Raw genomic sequence first — 17,119 nt, forward strand, 5'->3', positions numbered from 1 at the left:
TTATGGAAAAACAGAATATGGCCTGGGCAATTCTTCCTTTAGGTGAGGAATTGCTCTTAGATGTGATAGGAATGCACAGAAACTCAGCATCTTGCAAACAAACAAACAAATAAAACTAGTTTTGTGCTCATCTTCCTCCTCTGCCACTCTAAATCAGAGAATAATTGTGTTAGGGACAGCTGAATCACCAATGTGTTCGCCTGTAAAGCTGTTTTTGCACAGACGTGCAGGTCAGCCTATTTAAGTGGTGCAGTGATCAAAGACACAATGCACAGATTCAGCTTTGCTGCGTGCTACATAGAAAGGCTGTGAGTAATTTGGGTCAACTAAAGTTAGAAACAGTCCCCCAGCTCACGAGACAGATGTGAGCTTTGAAGCCAGGGAGACTATCAGCAAGACAATCCAATAGAGCCAGCTTCCCCCAAATCCAATTTCTAATTTGCTGACTTGCTCCTGTTACTGGATGAGAAGGGTGGCCTGCCCATTCCTGTGATCTGCCATCAACAGAGGACAAAAACCAATACCAGAAGATGTAAAACACTTGAGTGAGTGATGTTGATGTTGCAGTGTATTTCTGGGAACCTGTCCTTCCTGACTGAAGGAGTTTATGTTCAATTTAGAAGATCAAAGAAATGTAGGGCCCTTGTATTTGCCTGCTGCATTTGATGTGGACTGTATGTATAACCATAGCTCTGTGTGGAGTGGCCTCTTCTGTTTAGTAAGTTGAGTATGCTTTGGCTTGTGACACCTTTTGGGACTGGTGGCAGGATTTTTTTTCAATACAGCCATTCCATACAGCTCAATGAGTCCTTTTCATGGAATAAATCGTCTTCTACATGAAGACGTTTATCTCTGCCTTGCACCACAGATGGATGATGCCTTGTTTGTGAACACTTTTCTGTCCCCTGGATGTCCCCCTCACCTTCATTAGCTTTTCAGAGGTGGTGGCTGTGGTTAAAGAGCACAGCAGAGGCCTGAGGAAATCCAGATCCCCAGGAAACTGGAAGACATGGCTTTAATGAAGCTGCAGTTTTGAACCTGTGCATGCTCACTAACTCTGTGTCACTTTTTTTCCTGCCTGGGAGAAGATATTCAGCTCAGCTCCTTTGTGCTGTTTTGATGAGTAATCCTATTATTGGGGAAATCCCTGACGTATAGGTCTGGCTTTTCAGACTGCTCCCTTCTGCAGACTCATAACTTCTAAGTGATAAGACGACTGCACCGCAGTCTGTAATCCACATTATCAGTGAAACAGCCTCTGTGCTACAGATGTTATCTTACCTTTCCGAATAGTCTTGTGGCAATACTTGCTTACAAGTCTCAGCCTAATGGATCACACTAGCAGCTTGGGCTCTTCTCTCTTTGCAAGTATTTTGTGCACCGACGTGGACACAAGCCAAGCATAGCCTGAAACAGAATTGCCAGGCAGTGTGGACCCATTCTGCCATGCCCAAATTTCTGTTACAGTCCAGCAAATGCCTTGATCCTGCTCCTGGTGTATTGATTTGGGCAAGTCGAGAAGTGAAACTCCTTCAGAGTGTCTGATGAGGGCTCGTACTGTGGTTTCTGGACCCGGAGGCTAACCCATGCAGAGGAGGCTTACTGCTGTGGATCATCTCCTGATGTTCATGCCTTCCACATCCATGTGGCAGGAGGTGGCATTGACCTGATGGGTTGCCTTGGGCTGCACAGACAACACTTCATTCCTGCCATGCTGTGCTGGCAGAAGGACAGCACTTATGTGAGGCATGGGTACTGATACAAGCATGAAACATCTGCTTGTGTCTTCTTCACTATTCTTCCACAGGTGGAAGGGGATGGCTACTGACAAAATAAGGCTTTTCCTGAGTAGAGAGGTTGGAGTCAATTTTTCCCTTCACTTCTATGTCACTTTGCATTGAAAGAGGAGGAGGTGCTTCCTCCAGCATGCACAGATCCAGCAGGGAGTTACCAAGAGGACTACCTGAGAACAGGGTCATTGGGATATTGTAGCAGATGAAATGCCCAAAATCACAAATGTGGATCTTCACGTAGTGATGCAAAGAACACACTTATGGAGAAAGCTGGCTGCTTTCTAGTTGCTGACATCCCACAGCATGGGTGTGCTAGAGGTCTTCAAATAAAAGCTTAATCCTACACAAACACACCTCAGATCTGGCACCAAAGACCGAGCCAATATCATTGCAGTATTTTATTTTATTTTATTTTATTTTATTTTATTTTATTTTATTTTATTTTATTTTATTTTATTTTATTTTATTTTATTTTATTTTATCTTGTTTTGTTTTGATTTTTTTTTTTTCCTCACCCCATGAAAGCCACTAACATGCCTGACTTTAAATGCTCTCCAAAGATGCCTCCTGAAGTAGCCATGTAAATACTTAGCACAAACACTCAACATTAAGCTGTATAATAGAAAGTGTTAGGCATGCTTAATACCAAGCAGTGTTGTAAATCAGGTCTATAATCTGAGCAGATCTGGTATATAATTAATCTCTGGGGACGCTCTGGGTAGCAACTTGCCAGTCGTTAGTCAGTGAACTCCCACAGGTCTCCATGGCTTGGGGATTAAGCTTTGTGTGTGAATAATCACCTAATTAATCACCTCAGGCAGGGGATTTAGAGACCTTGAGTCCTTGCTCTTGGAGCAGGTGCCAGGTGTGAACAGGATATGCCAAGGTTTCATTATATAGCTCAGTGCTTTCCAGGCTCTCTCTTTTGGAGGCCAGCCCCAGGTGGGTGTGCTCAGACTGTGTTTTGTTAGCACTGGGGAATGCAAAACTGATCACCAACAAGGGAGTGCTTTCTGTGTGCTTTGTGCTGCTGTCCTGAGCAGAAAGGGTGGCAGTGCTGGGAGGAATAAATCCTGGTTTCTTGTCATGGGTATGGTCCTACTGCAGCAAGCTAACAGGGGTCAGGAGGAGTGCAGAGACAAGAAGGGTTTCATATCAGGTGATGCAGGAGGGTTTGGAAATCTTGTTTATTACAGAAGCAAGTCCTTGTCAGCCATGAAAGGAGCCCAGGCATTCCTGTATCTTGAGAACGATAAAACAACAGAGCCTTCTTCTAGCTAAATTTACAGGAAACTCTAAGGCAAAGGCCATGGCCCCGCAGCCTTACAGATACCTGAAGCTCTTTCTGACACAAGTTATCTGTATCTGAGAAATACTCTGCTAGAATTGATGTTGCCTTTTCAGGACAAAGCATGGTTGTGAGATAAATGTGCTTCAGCCCCCTTTTTGGGCAATTTAACCTCTTGCCAAGGAGATGCAGCCTGTGTATTAAGTGCATTAAGGCCAGAAGTGTTTTTTCATTGGAGTTTTCTGCTGAATGCAAGGTGAGAGATATCTCATGGAGCTGAGGCACATCTTCTCCATGGGTTTTCCTCCCTCACCTGTGTGCACAGAGAGAAATGCTCCTGACACCCTGATGAGGGCAATGCTCAGCCCTGTAACCACAGTCTGTAATTGCTGCTCATGGCAAAATCAAGACTTAGCATCATCTGGAAAAGTTTCACCTCCTTCACCAGAGAAGGCTCTCTAGTAACAATGTCCACCTGGAGTACAGCTCAGACTCAGACATGGCTCCATACAAGTGCTTATGGAAGCCTCTGTTTTCTTGGTAAACAATCTGCGGAGAGCTGTTCTGTCTTCTGTAACTTTGGCTGTTGTCTTAAATTAGAAACAAAATAGTGATGGAATCCCTTAAATACAAGATTTCAGACAAAGAAACTACAGTGTCTTTGAGACTTTTCAGTAGATAAACTTTAGAAGAAGTGTTTTCTAAAAATCACTGCCTGGAAGGGAACCATTGCTCAGTTTCTGCTCGTTGACTCTGCTGCAGCTTACTAAGTATTTTTAATGCACTTACAATGATGTAAGAAAGAAAAAATATATTAAAAAAAATAATATATAATGGAAGCAAGTATCTGTTTCAATGGTACTTTTTACCACAATAAGGCCATGGATTTCATAGGCTTTTATTGTATTATCAATACAATGCTACAGCATTGATCCACAGCTATGGACAACAAACCAATTACTGTTCAGCTGACTCAAAGCAATTAGTTGGCTTAGGCTACGAGGTAATAAGACCAGCTGAAAATGTTCAACAATCACACTTGTAGAGAGCTGAAATTCACCTTTTCTTTCTGTCTGTTTGACTTTTTAGATGACTCAAAGGTATCATCCTATCTAATGAATTAGAATAAAGCAGCAACTCAAAATCTGGTGAAAACTCCAGAAGTCCTTTGAAGTCTACGACCAAGGTAACGATAGTTTGTAAATGATGGCAGATTATTTTGGAGATGTACAGACTCAAATTCCTCTCTGTATTTTATCTTCCTTTAGTGGGAACTAAATTGCTAAAACACATTCAGACTGGTCTTCAGACTTTGATGCTTATTTTCACTATTAAATTCTTGAAAAAAATTAAAAGCAATTATGAACATTTATTGTAAGATCTGAGGTATAAGGAACTAAGTGTTTGATGAAGTGATGGTGGATTTGGCTGTAAATTTGGGATCTTTTGGGGTTGGCTAAGCAAAAACTTCTTTAACTGAAGTTTTTCCTGTAAATTTTGTACACTTGTGTTGAGGTCGCTAATGTTTTAAAGATTTTCTTTAAGCCATTTTTTTGAAGTGCAACTGCATTCTAATGATTATGTTGCCTGCGTTAGGTAAAAGATAAAAGGATTCCTACTACAACATTACACTGAAGTATCCTGTGCTCTTCCTTGTAGTTTAATGATCTTTTGAAGGCAGAATTATTACAACCAAAGCATTAAAGACCCGTAGGCTTACCTTTAGTAAGCCTTTACTTTTAGTTAGCTGAAAGAGCAGTTGATACATAACTGGTCTGACTCTTCTTTTGGGGGTATTATGCTAACCTCATTTGGGATTATTGCTGTTCAGACTAATGCCATGCAGCATCCAAATGATCTTGTTTTTAGCTGAAAGAATTGGAAGGGAAGGGGGCTTAATAATTTTGCAGACAGTTGCCCACAAAAATTGAATAAAAGAGAATTTCTACCTGAAGATGATATGCTAATGTATACTTTCTGTTAACCTGCTTCAGTATCCTAAAATAATTGACTGAAAGGTGTACTCAAGTTTTGTGATGGAGCAAATGTGCTGCTACTACATAAGAGCTGAAAAAAATGTGGTTTGAATAGTTAAACTCTGGAGATCCTAAGATGACACAGGTGTTCTTCAGTCTTGGCCTGCTGAAAGTCTCTGGGACTTGATTCTATTATGTTGAGAAAAGTCAGAAGATAATTTGATTGGTTTCAAAGGCTGCACGTAATCTGGGTTAGAGCAATACAGGCCCAGGAGAGGTTGTAGTGTTATATAGATGTGACTCCTTCCGTGCTCTAGTAATGGAAATACTGCCTGTAGGCCAACAACTTTTGAACTCAGATCATCACTTGGCAAGGAGATTATATCACAGCATCCTCAAGGATGTGGCCACAAGATGAAACTGCTCTGACCTATAAACTTCAGTTGGAAATGAAGGGGTGGATTTCTCTGAATTAAGTCAAAATGTAGAAATAATGTGCATGCTGGGGTTTCTTGAAGGTTGAAATAAAATTGGGTCATGGCAGTTCTTTTGGAATCCAGACTTTTGCCTGTCTTTGAGATGTTGTCTGGAGCATGTACTGCTGACGGTTCTTGAGATAGACAGGAACCTCATTTGGAACTGCCTTTTGTGCAACTCTTTCAACTCTTTAAAGGTAGCTCAGGTGTCTACCAAAGTGCGAGTGTCCAGGTAAAGGAGACTTTTTTTTTTTTTTGTCTAATTAACAGATTGAAGGCACTGATGTGCAGTGGAAGAGCTTGGGCTAACTGGCTAACTTCAAAACTAAGGTATTGCTCTGTAGTGTTAGAATTAAAAAAAAAAGAAAAAAAAAAAAGCTTAATAAACCCTTATCCTACACCTTCACACCAGAATGGATTTAGGGGATGGAGAGGGTGGAAAATGGGATGGAAGAGACCTCAAGGTGTCTCCCCCAGGATATCCCACTGCAACATCAGATGTTATGCATTACAGCATCACCATAGCTGGGTCTGGCTGTCGTGTTCTACTGAAGGGAGAAAACATCATTATCCTTGGAAATTCTGAAGTGAATGCAGTCTTTAAGTGTGAAAAAAGGCTTTTTCTTGCTTCTTAGGTTATCTTCAGACTTTTTCTGAGTTCAGCACATTTGGGTTCATGCATTCCAAGAAATTTAGCTCTATAGTTGTAGGAAACTGTTGTAATGCTAGGTTAGAAATATTTGGGGAAGACATTAAAATAGTATTCTAGAGGGTTTACGACACACTGTGCCATTATGTAGTCCTGTATGAAAGTTGAATAAGAAATCAGTTGAATGAGCTGCACTATTCACTTACAGCTAGCTAATGTATGAATAATGTGATCACCCCAGACACAAGCATTGCAAAGGTTTTATAAGTATTGTTAGGATATTTTATCTGTATTTGCATGGCTTAAAAGGAAGAAAAAAAATTACTAAGGTTGAAGAGTCAGCCTTTCAGAGCTAAAGAATTTGGCTCTGGGTCCTGAAATTTTCTTTTTTTTTTTTGGTGTTTGGATGTTGCTTTGATGTGGTATATAATGGTGAGTTTTCCTTTAGGAAAGACCAAAGAAATAGGTAAAAATCTTTGATTTCACCTTTTCCCTGGGTGAGTCTTCCTGTGTTGCATGGAGCCATTAAATACCTGCAGTGTGTGAGCACCATGAAAGGAATCTGTCAATTTCTCAAAGCAGTGCCCACCTGCCCAGCCACCTCTCTCCTTTCCAGTTATGAGGTGTGTTTCTCAATGTCTTTCTTTCAGAAGAGCTTTCACAGAGCAGGTGCCAGGGCAGCAAGCAGCATGGCTTGTGGGGACCCAAACAACAGGTTCTTGGCAGGACGCCCATCAACATTGACTTCTTGACTATGCTTTACCTGCTGTGATGGTGAATGGCTGCAGTTACTACATTCTACTTGATGTAACTTCTATTTTGACAGCATCTTTCCAATCCACTGTGCAACAGCATTTAATAGGTAAAAGCATATTCCCTCCCCAGCAGAGAGTACCTAATTCTTCTATGGTAGCAAAACTGACTTGGCCCTGTTGCCGGTCAGTTTGTGGAAGCTGGGCTCTGACCGGATCTCTGAGCTGAAGAAGACAGTGAATGCTTCAGCATTCAGCACAGCTGAGGAAATTATGAACTTTGGGATGTGGATAGGGCTGGGAATCCACAAGTAAGTGAAAGGACAGACTTTCTGTCCATTATCTCTTAGAAGAGATGATAGGAGCTGCTACTTTGTGTTAAATTTATTTTTTATTGACTTTGCCAGTAGTTTCTGCTCAGGTGGAATTTGTACAATTCTGTTTCTGTGATCTTCTGCAGGGTTGTCTGGAGTCAGGCAAAGGGGTTTGGCAAGAAGAGTTATGTGGACTGTCTGAAGTCCTCTCCTTCTGTCCTTTGATCTCCACCTTTTAGATAAGGCACTGCATGATACAATGAGCTTAGGCAATGTAGCACTCAGTTAAATGAGTGGAAAGAAGCAGGAGCATGGATCATTGATGTGTAGCTGAGTATGTTACTCAGCCTCTGGACAAAACCACTGCTGCTTATTCACCTCTGTGATTGATCACTACTGTATTACGTTCTTTTATTTTGTGAGTCACTTACCAGATAGGACAGCCCTTCTCTGTCTACCAAACATTGCACAAAGGTTGCTAATAGAGTGACTCACTGCAGTGTATCATTTTTAATGTCAAAACTTCTTTCTAATTTGTCTAAGTCTCACTTCGGATGGGGTTACTGATGCTGTGGAACACCTAAGCATTTGATTACAGTGGAAAATCTTAAAGTTATAATTCACAAAGCTGGTCTAGTAACCAAAGCACAGGCATTTCTAACGTGAGAAAGCCCCTTTTGTTCACCCTGAGAGCTATGTTGTTTCTTATCAGATTGCCTCCCGCTTTGTTGTATCTGTTAAATTATGAAATAACTTGGTGTGTGTTTGTGTTGTGCAGATTGCCAAGATGGGCAGAGCTGGGGAGCCCTGGAAGGCACTGGAGTCAGCCCAATCCTGCTGTCCAGCAGGTCACTCACATATCTCGTGTCCCGGGGGTTCTGGTGCTCATGTGCATGGAGCTGTGAGAAGGTGGAGCTGAGAAAAGAGGCAGCAAACATTACCATGGCTAGGTTGTTGGATGTGGTCCAGCTACTGTTTTCTGGGCAAAAAAAAAAAATTTTCTTCAGTGGCTGTGGTTCTGCTTTATGATCTTATACTTGAAAAGTACTTTATGACCATTATTTGGTGCAACATGGTGTGCAGAGCCTGGGGATTCAGAGACAGGTGGTACGTCTATGCTGCAGAGCACAGAGCTAGGCAAGTAAACAGCAGGGATCCTGGAGGCAGAAAATTGTCTGTTAGACATTTATTTGCTGCAGTTCATATAACAGTGCTGGTGCATCTACATGTTGTTCTGGAACTAGTCCTGTTCATCTCACATCCTAGAGATTGGGCAGGCCCTTGTCTGAGGGATTTCTCTGCAAACTTACTAAGTGCTTTTTATTCCTCCCTGCCTCATCCCAGTCTCAGAAGTGTGAGTCATTAAAGATGCTCAAGCCTTGAACGCTATGGGGAGAAAAGTCTAGAGCTGTATGGAAATGGATTGTGAGGACACGGAAATAATCTCCTTCACAGCGTCTCTGCTGTCACCACATCTCTTGGGGATTCCTTTTCCCATCCATGGTTCACTGAGTGTATGCCATCTGCTAGGGGATGTTCTGGGAAGCTCCTGGTGCCCAAGGCTGTGCTGTGCTCCCGCAACATGGTGGGAGTTAGTATTTTTAGTTGCGTTTCTTGGTTGAGAAATCACTGATGGGAAGAACATACGCTGGTTACAAGCAATACATGCTGAAAAGTAAGGATTGTGAAGGATCTCAAATTGCTTAAATCTATTCATGTGTGTATATTTCAGATACATGCTTCATTATGTCCCTGGATTCCTGGTCAGTGTCTCTGAGATAATTGTCTGGTCTTTGCTACCACTGTTCTAGCATGACATCAGGCAGCAAAATAGAGCAGTTGGAGACCTTTCTCTGTTGTCTGGCAGTTTGACACCTGGACACACTGAGATCCCAGAAGAGTTCTGTGTTTGGAGACTGGGTCTGAGCAAAGAGACCTCTCTCTTCTTTCTTCAGATGAAGAGACCTTGTATATGTGCTTGAAATGGGAAGTACACAAATCTCAGAATTGTGTCAATTATTTTTAATGAATTCCAGTTAATGCATGTGCAATTGGGTCTAAACCTGGAATATAGGCATGAGCCTATATGTGTGTGTTCAAGCATGGTAGCATTGGTCAAAACTCTGTGGTTCCTGACTACCAGGCTTAGTTGTAACCAACTGAGCTCCAGCCCAGCTCCAGTTGCACATAGCCTGAATTTCTGAGCACAGGAAATCTAAAGATGGAACAAGACCTTTACATTGAAGTCTGCCAGCACCTGTGGGAGTAAATGGAGAAGGCTGTCTCCTAGCACAGTCCAGATGCGTTGCAAGTCATGAAATAGTCCTGTCTCTTGAAATTTCCAGCCTGATCTGGAGACTGGTGCCTTCCTGATGTAATGGTAGTGACAGTCACCAGCAGCTGTATGCTTCGATGTCCACTCGCATCAAATGCTACACCTAGATTGCATTCTGGTAGGCAGTCTTTAACAGCACTGAGATGGGCTGTGATAACAAGGCTTTAACAGATTTGTAAAACTGCTGCCCTATTCATAACTGCCATGCAGTCTTAGAATGCCAGGTATTTCTTCTTGTAAGGTACTGTTTTCCGAGTCCTCATATGTGCCCTTATATTCAGATAGGCCACACATCTGTACACTACTTCAGGACTGATTGTTATTGGGGTGTGTGTGTGTGTTCTCTTTGTTTTCTATCACAGGGCCTTCAAGGAATCCCTTTGATATACTAGGTAATCTTTTTGTAAAGGGGAGAAGACAGCTGTGGCCAGAGGACACTGTTTCACATCTGTTCAGGTTCACCTGTAGGTTGCCCACAGAGGGTATTTCTTATCGTATGCAAGCCGTGTACCTGCTCTATTGTCTACAGACCCAAGTGAGTTATATTCATCTCAGATGATTTCCAGAAGGCTGGTTGTGCTTATCTGGACTTCTGATGTCAGGAAAGGAGAAAACAAAGTTAAGCCTTTAAACAGGAGCAAAACAAATTTATGACTCCTCTGAAACTCTGTAAGAAAGAGGAGATGAGGGGAAGGAACAATGATTAAAGTAAATTTGCAGTCTCATTTAATAAGTTATTACTGGGTTGGGGAAAAGCTGGCAGAATAACATTTCTGAAGCCTTTAAAACAATTCCAGCTTGATGGGAAAACCTCTGAGCCTTCCAGGAATAAATCCTGTGCTAACAAGGATGCTATATTTTATTACCTTCTGGTAATATCTATGGACAAATCAAGAACAGAGCCCCACTGTGCTGTGAGCTGTACAGACTCGAGGTGGTTCAGAAGAGTCCCCCAGGGAAGGAGACAGTGAAGGGGTGAGATGAGATAAGCAGAAAGCATGTAGGAGACAAGGAGGAAAATGAGTAGCACCAGTAACTCTGTAAAGAAAGCTAAAGTAAACCAAAATAAAGTTGGCTTTGCAAGTTCCCACTGTCTGCCATGTCAATATGTTCTGCCTTTATAAATGCTCCATTAAAAACGATCTGTTTCAGATGGTATTAATCCCCTCATCTTCTGTAATCTGACAGCTTTGAAAGTTTATCAGCTTCTTATGGCCAAAGATCCTTGGACAAGAGGGTTCTCATCTTAGGACAATCATATGCTATTGTTAAATACATATCTATCTTCTTACATCGCTCTCTTTGACAATGACCTCTTCCCAAAGAGTACTTCATCCTGTCTAACAACAAACTGGCATTCAGAGGAGTAAGGCAGTTTGCCTGTGGGATGAGTCAGGTTCTCTCCATTGCCTGGTTCCTGAAATGTACATCTTTATAGAAGGGACGATAGCAGGATGGGCTGTAATTTCTATCAAGGAAGCCTACTTTACATTTGATGAAAGAGAATCTATCTCAGCATGTAACTGATATTTCATTGCTGAAGGAACCTGTAGCACAAAGCCAAATATAAGAAATAGAAATATTTTAAATGGGGGGAGAGCAAATCTTTTGCTTTCCTTATTTTTCTCCAATTAATTAGGGATATAGGAAAAAATAAAATAAGAAGTGCTCTGACTGCTTCCTTGTGTTATTGCCTTGGAAATGCATTGGGCTTGGCTAGCTGGGGTGTGTGTGTAAGAGGTACTGGTGCAATGACCACAGCTCTTGGGGGCTAAAATCGCTTTGCTCTGACCATTATACCTCACTGCATACCTAAGCATGCAAAAAATCTGGCAGCGTACTGCCTGTCATGTCTTATTGCTTAATGATGTAGCCAGAGGCAGAGCTGACATTAAGGACATTCTTTCTTCCCAGTTGGTAGCACATCTTTAATCCCATCAGAGAAGATGCATTTAGAAACTGCAAAGGGAGCTTGCTCAAAACTGTCACTTTGTTACCTTAATGAGCCCATTCTTCAATCAAGGTACCAAGGTAGTTTATTCTCTGGGAGCTCGATGCCAGCATTAGAATACTGGGTATTTATAGTGGCAGTCGCAGGCTCTTAACAGGATAATGGCTGATGGCACACATCTCTGCTGCTTAAGCTGGGGAAGGGGAGAGGTGGGTAGGATGGAGGGGATCAGCTGAGCTTTGCAATTTAGCCTGTCTCAAAAAAAAATATTAAAAAAAAAAATGAAAAGATGAAACCTCATTAATTCTCCTTCTGGGCAGGACACTGCTTAACAAATCAGGCCAGGCGATGAGGGGGGAAGGAAAAAGGAAAAATTAGTGCAAGCCTAGCACTTGCTCTTAGAACACAGACTGAAGCACAGCATTGCGCTGACAGCGCTGGGATTCACCTGCCTCTGTCAGCACTGCTGCCAGCTCCTTTTGCTTTGCTTGGCTTCTCTTTGCTTGGCTCGGCTTCTCTGGACTGCTCCTTTACGGTAACGGGACTTGGCTGTGCAGAAGTGCTGGATGGGTGGCACGTGGTGTTTGAGGAAAATCTCTTCTATGCAGTATATTTTTTTCCCTTCTTCTCTAATCCTCCTATTACTTAGACTTCCCAGTTTCCAGAAATTAGTCATTACCAGACGAACTAGTAATTGGATGTGTGCTTATACTACATATTGAGCCCAGACTGGAGTTGTGTCAAGGCTTCGTGTGTTTCTGTCAATACTGTTAGGATCTGAAGTGGTACAGTAGGTCCCCAGACCCAGGCCTTGCCACTCACAGATTTCTCTTAGGTCAGCATGGAGAGAAGAGGTTATTAGTATTTTTAATGTCTTTAAGCCATTGAAAACACACTTGTTCTGGCCCCTGGGTTTCCAGAGCTCCCTTCCAAAGTTGCTCAGGCTGCTTGATCTTGCCAGGAGAGCATGGCCAGCAGCATCTCTGTAACACTTGGCTCTCAGCCCAACTTTCTCAGTCATCCGCTATTTCACAAGTTGTAAAATGCCTGCTTGTGTACTAGGAAAGGACTGCTATACATCTTTTAGATAAAATATTAATGGGTGGCTGAAAATGATCTGTTAGTCTGACCACAGCTATGCAAAGAGGAGAGTCAGAGCTTTACCAATGCTCAACCTTTCTAACCAGGGAAAAGCTCTGCCAGTTGCCCTTCCTGCCACCAGCAGCACTATGAAATCAGGGAGCAGCTGTTAACATGGCTGTTGGTTGGAAAGCAGGCAGCGAGGCTGGCAAAATACCAGCGGTGCTTATTAAGTGATCTTGTGGATATTGCTAATCCCCTCTTGTCATGGAGCAGACTTGTGCTTTTCTCCTTTGGTATGCTAGCTGCAAATACAACGTGGGTGCGAGAGCTGCTTGCCATTCTTGTAATTGTCACTTTTCACCTGGCTGAGGTCCCTTTGTGTTATAACAGAAAGGGAAATCCTGTACCTTTTTTGTGTGCTGGTTGGTGAATGTCCAAAACTGCAGCTTTCCACACAGGCAGAGCTCCTTCCTACATGTTTTGGAGAAAGGACTTGAGGCTCAGAAGTTTGTTCCTCCACCCCTCAGCTGTCAGCTGATCTACAAAACGGAGTCCGAGTGTTCAGCCTTGCACAGCAGGTAGCTTGGAGGAGCCTGCCCTCTTCTCAGCGAAATCATCGCATGGTCACAATGCAGGTAACTTTGGGTGTTTTTGGAGGAAGGTCGATGGCTTGGTAACAGTTTCCCCCAGGAGCTCTGACATTCATGTGCAAGTGCATGAGGAAAATGTGTTGTGTGTGTTCTTGCTTTGTGTGCTTATTGCTTCTTTCATGAAGGTATATGGGCACTTTTAAAAATACACTTCCATAGACCTTCTTTTCTCAAGAAAGGCTTAACACTCCACAATTGTTTGACAAAGCATCATAGCAAAATTTTGTTGCTGCGACAGGCTCATGCTTCAGTTGCTTTCCTTTCCCTGGTTTGAGAGATTTGCTGTTGCTCATGCTATTTTCATGAAGACCCTCAAATATATGACTCATGGGAAAAAATATAGCTAAACCTAAACAATATTTTTTTCCTAAATGAAACAAGACTGTATGGAAGCTTTGAATCACCACTGATATTGCAAATGAACCTTATATTAAACAAATAACCTGTTGATGTTTCTGTGCCAACGAAGGAAACATTCAGGAGGACAGCATAAAGTAAGCACCACCTGTGTCTATTCCTACATTGGAGGAATTGCTTTAGAGTCTCAGTGTCTTGTGTGCAGTGGTTGGAGCCCTGAATTTCCTTCCTCAAAGTGTTTGTACAAAGGTAACCAGCCCTCTTTGAGTCAGATGGCGGCACATCTTCTCCCATAGCTTTCTGACAGGGATAAGAAGCATGTAAATGCTGGGGAAATTAAAAGTTTTCTTTGCCAGATACCTGAACTAACTTTGCTTTCTGTGTTTGGTGGCTCTTGATAAATACAGCACAGAGTGGTTCCTTCTCTGCATCACAGAGGCAGACACACAAAACCTACAATACACATTCTCTGCACAGTGTTTTTCCTCAAGAAGCTCTGGGTAGGAGGTAACGCTGCCTCAAAGAGACTGACCTTTCCATGCACGAATTTGTGTAAGTGGCTGCCTGGAGCTGCTTCATCTGGTATCTGCTATTATGTTAGAAAAGATGGGAAACAATTACTCACTGGTTGGCACAGAGGAGATAGTCCTGAAATTTCTGTAGAAATGGTCTCTGAGCACACATTCCCCACAGCCTGTGTATTTTGGGGTTTCCAGTGCCAGGTGCCTTAAGCAAAAGGTCAGACTAAATCTAGTCCCTAAGAAGTTAATGGTTGTGTCCTATGAAAGACCACACCATTTCAAGGCCCAGCAAGTGAGTTGCCCTTGCTAATTAGAATCAAGGGAGGAGAAACTATCACATCAAAAGGTTAAGTCCAAGTCTTTATGCATTTATTTACTATTGTTCTGCTAGCTCTTAAACCATTTGCTAGTACTCATCCCAAATTCATGAAGTACTATAAATACTCACTGAAAAATTTCATTATTTTTTCATAAAGGACAAGAAATGTAGTTGGGGAAATTCAGTTTAGTATTCATGCTTCCAAACAACCGAGGGCTCACTGGGTTCCCATTAAAAGCTTGTCAGATGGTGCCTATGCTTTGAGCGCTGGGTGGGCTATTCCAACTGCAAAATGGAAAAGTTAAACATTTCTAAGTAGATGTATTCCCATATGTGACACAGACAATCACCCTCTGATGATGTACTTCATAAATCCTCTAAAGACTATGGGGAACGCTTTCTGACTATTACCACCTGCCAAGCTGCATGCTTGATTTTTTTAATTTTTTTTCCCCCAGATGTTCTTTTAGGTCTCTTTATGCTGCCAAATGAAATGGTTTTGGTACAAGTAGGAACTCAACTCTGCCCATTTGCTAATCATGGGAAATGGCTGCTTAAGGTCCTTATCTCCCATTATTAGCAAATAGCTACCAAGGGCATCCTCCTGCCCCAAGACATAAGTAATGCTACTTTTGCCATCCCTGACATGTTGATTCCCTGATGCTGTGCTTGAACTCCTTTCACAAGGGGATCCCCAAAACTTCCTCCCTATCCCATCTGTTGCTTTGCTGTTCTGAGTCTTAGAAATGTTAAAGCCACTCCAATCTGAATTTTCCCCTGCTACAACTTATACTTACTCCTCCTTGCCCTCCACATCCAGGATGTGGAGAAGGGCTTATTTCCACTCTCCTTTCAGCTGCCCTCATATACGTGAAGATAACTTTTCTCTTTTCAAGGCTAAGCAGTTTCTGTGTTTCTTCAGACATTTTCTAGATGTTTGCATCCACACGCTGTGGTATCTTCTAGACTCTTGTCACCCAGGAGACATCCTGAATGTGCTGTAGTGCTACAGATGGGAAAATGCTGCCTGGGCTTTGTCACTGGCGAATGGTTTGGGAAGTGTCAGTGAGATGCAACTGATTCCAGTTTCTTTTATAGCTGGACATGGAGTCTTCTAGACTAAAGCAATTTGTGTTGACTCTTCCACCTCCTCCTACCAAGCGGTGCAGGCGGATGGGGGAATGGGGGTTATGGTCAGTCTACAGCACTTCTCTGCCGCTCCTTCTCGGTCACTCCCATCCCCTGTGCTGTGGGGTCCCTCCCACAGGATGCAGTCCTTGGTGAACTGATCCGGCGTGGGCTTCCCACAGGCAGCAGCTCTTCCAGAGCTGCTCCAGATATGGGTCCTTACCACAGGGTCCATCCCTCAGGAGCAAACTGCTCCAACCTGGCTCCCCCACGGGCAGCAGCTCCTGCCCCATCACCTGCTCCTGCGTGGGCTCCTCTCCACAGGCTACAGGTCCGGCCTGGAATCTGCTCTGCAGGGGTCTTCCACAGGCTCCGTCAGTGCAGAGCCACCTGCTCCACTGTGGTACTCCATGGGCTGCAGGGGGACAGCCTGCTTCACCATGGGCCTCACCACAGGCCGCAGGGGACTTCTGCTCCGGCGCCTGGAGCACCTCTTCCCCTCCTTCTGCACTGACCTTGGCGCCTGCAAGGCTGTTCCTCACTCCTCTCACTCTCCCAGCTGCTGTGTGGCGCAGCGTTTTTTTCCCTGTCTTAAATATGCTCTCACAGAGGTGCAAAATAACATTGTTGGCTCGGCTTACTGGCTCGGCTCAGGTGGGGCCCTTATCAAACATGGGGCAGCTTCTAGATCCTTCTCACAGAAGCCACCCCTATGGCCCCCTGCTACCAAAACCTTGCCATGTAAACCCACTTCAGCTATCCTTTCCTGGGAGGTCATACCCATATTCCCCCTTTTGTTTTTAAAGCATAGCTTTTAAGGTACCATGGGCTCGTTTAATAATTGCTTGACCTGTGGGAGAATAGGCTATACCTGTCAGATGCTGAATGCCCCACTGTTGAAAAAAAGTGGGTTACATGGGTCATATCCTGGCCCATTATCTATTTTGTTTTGGAGATTTCTAATGTCACAAAAGCTGTGACCTCATCTACCAAGAATTATCCCTTGCTACATGTATGTGCCAAGCAAGATGCTTTTGATTGTGATCTCACATGGCTCTTTAAGGCCTCAAAGATGGCTCTCTAGGTGCTGAGCAGTCCAGCTGCAACCTTGTCATTTTTAGTAGCAGAGTCCCAAGGCTTGACCCCTATTTGGTCCCATGTTTCAGGATCGTAAACTGTCTGATACGTAATAGAGGGTATAATCTGGAAGCTTCCTATGACATTCTTTGTTACTTAAGGACATATGATTCCCTGTGATGCACAACTGCATACCTGTGGCCAGAGAGACGTAATTGTGTGTGGGGGTATGTCTCTTTTAGCAATGCTTCTTTCAGCTTGAGCTTCTTTCAGCTTGGGTGCATTTCCTTTCAGCTTGCTGGGTTTGGCCGAACCTATCTTTGTGAGGCAATCAGCGTCCCTGCCCCTGTTCCGTTGGCCTGCCCCTGTTCGGGCGCCATTTGTGGCGAAATGACCGCACAGACACCATGGTAAGTTTAGGGTTCAATAACTTCCTCGACCTTATTGAGG

At 43.2% G+C, this 17,119-nt stretch overlaps 1 long non-coding RNA gene across 2 annotated transcripts; it reads left to right on the forward strand.

Annotated features, from left to right (window-relative positions):
- Positions 1 to 2,434: 2,434 nt before the first annotated feature.
- LOC119717178 (uncharacterized) lies at positions 2,435 to 10,638 on the forward strand. Of its 2 annotated transcripts, XR_011809983.1 has the most exons (5): positions 2,435 to 2,735; positions 4,171 to 4,267; positions 5,804 to 5,863; positions 6,833 to 7,044; positions 8,027 to 10,638. It is a non-coding gene; the product is annotated as an uncharacterized lncRNA (long non-coding RNA). The 2 variants fall into 2 exon arrangements; XR_005266309.2 differs by lacking the exon at positions 6,833 to 7,044.
- Positions 10,639 to 17,119: the final 6,481 nt, after the last annotated feature.

The sequence above is a fragment of the Anas platyrhynchos genome, chromosome 5 (assembly GCF_047663525.1).
Source record: "Anas platyrhynchos isolate ZD024472 breed Pekin duck chromosome 5, IASCAAS_PekinDuck_T2T, whole genome shotgun sequence".
In the NCBI taxonomy this organism is placed as follows: Eukaryota; Metazoa; Chordata; class Aves; order Anseriformes; family Anatidae; genus Anas; species Anas platyrhynchos.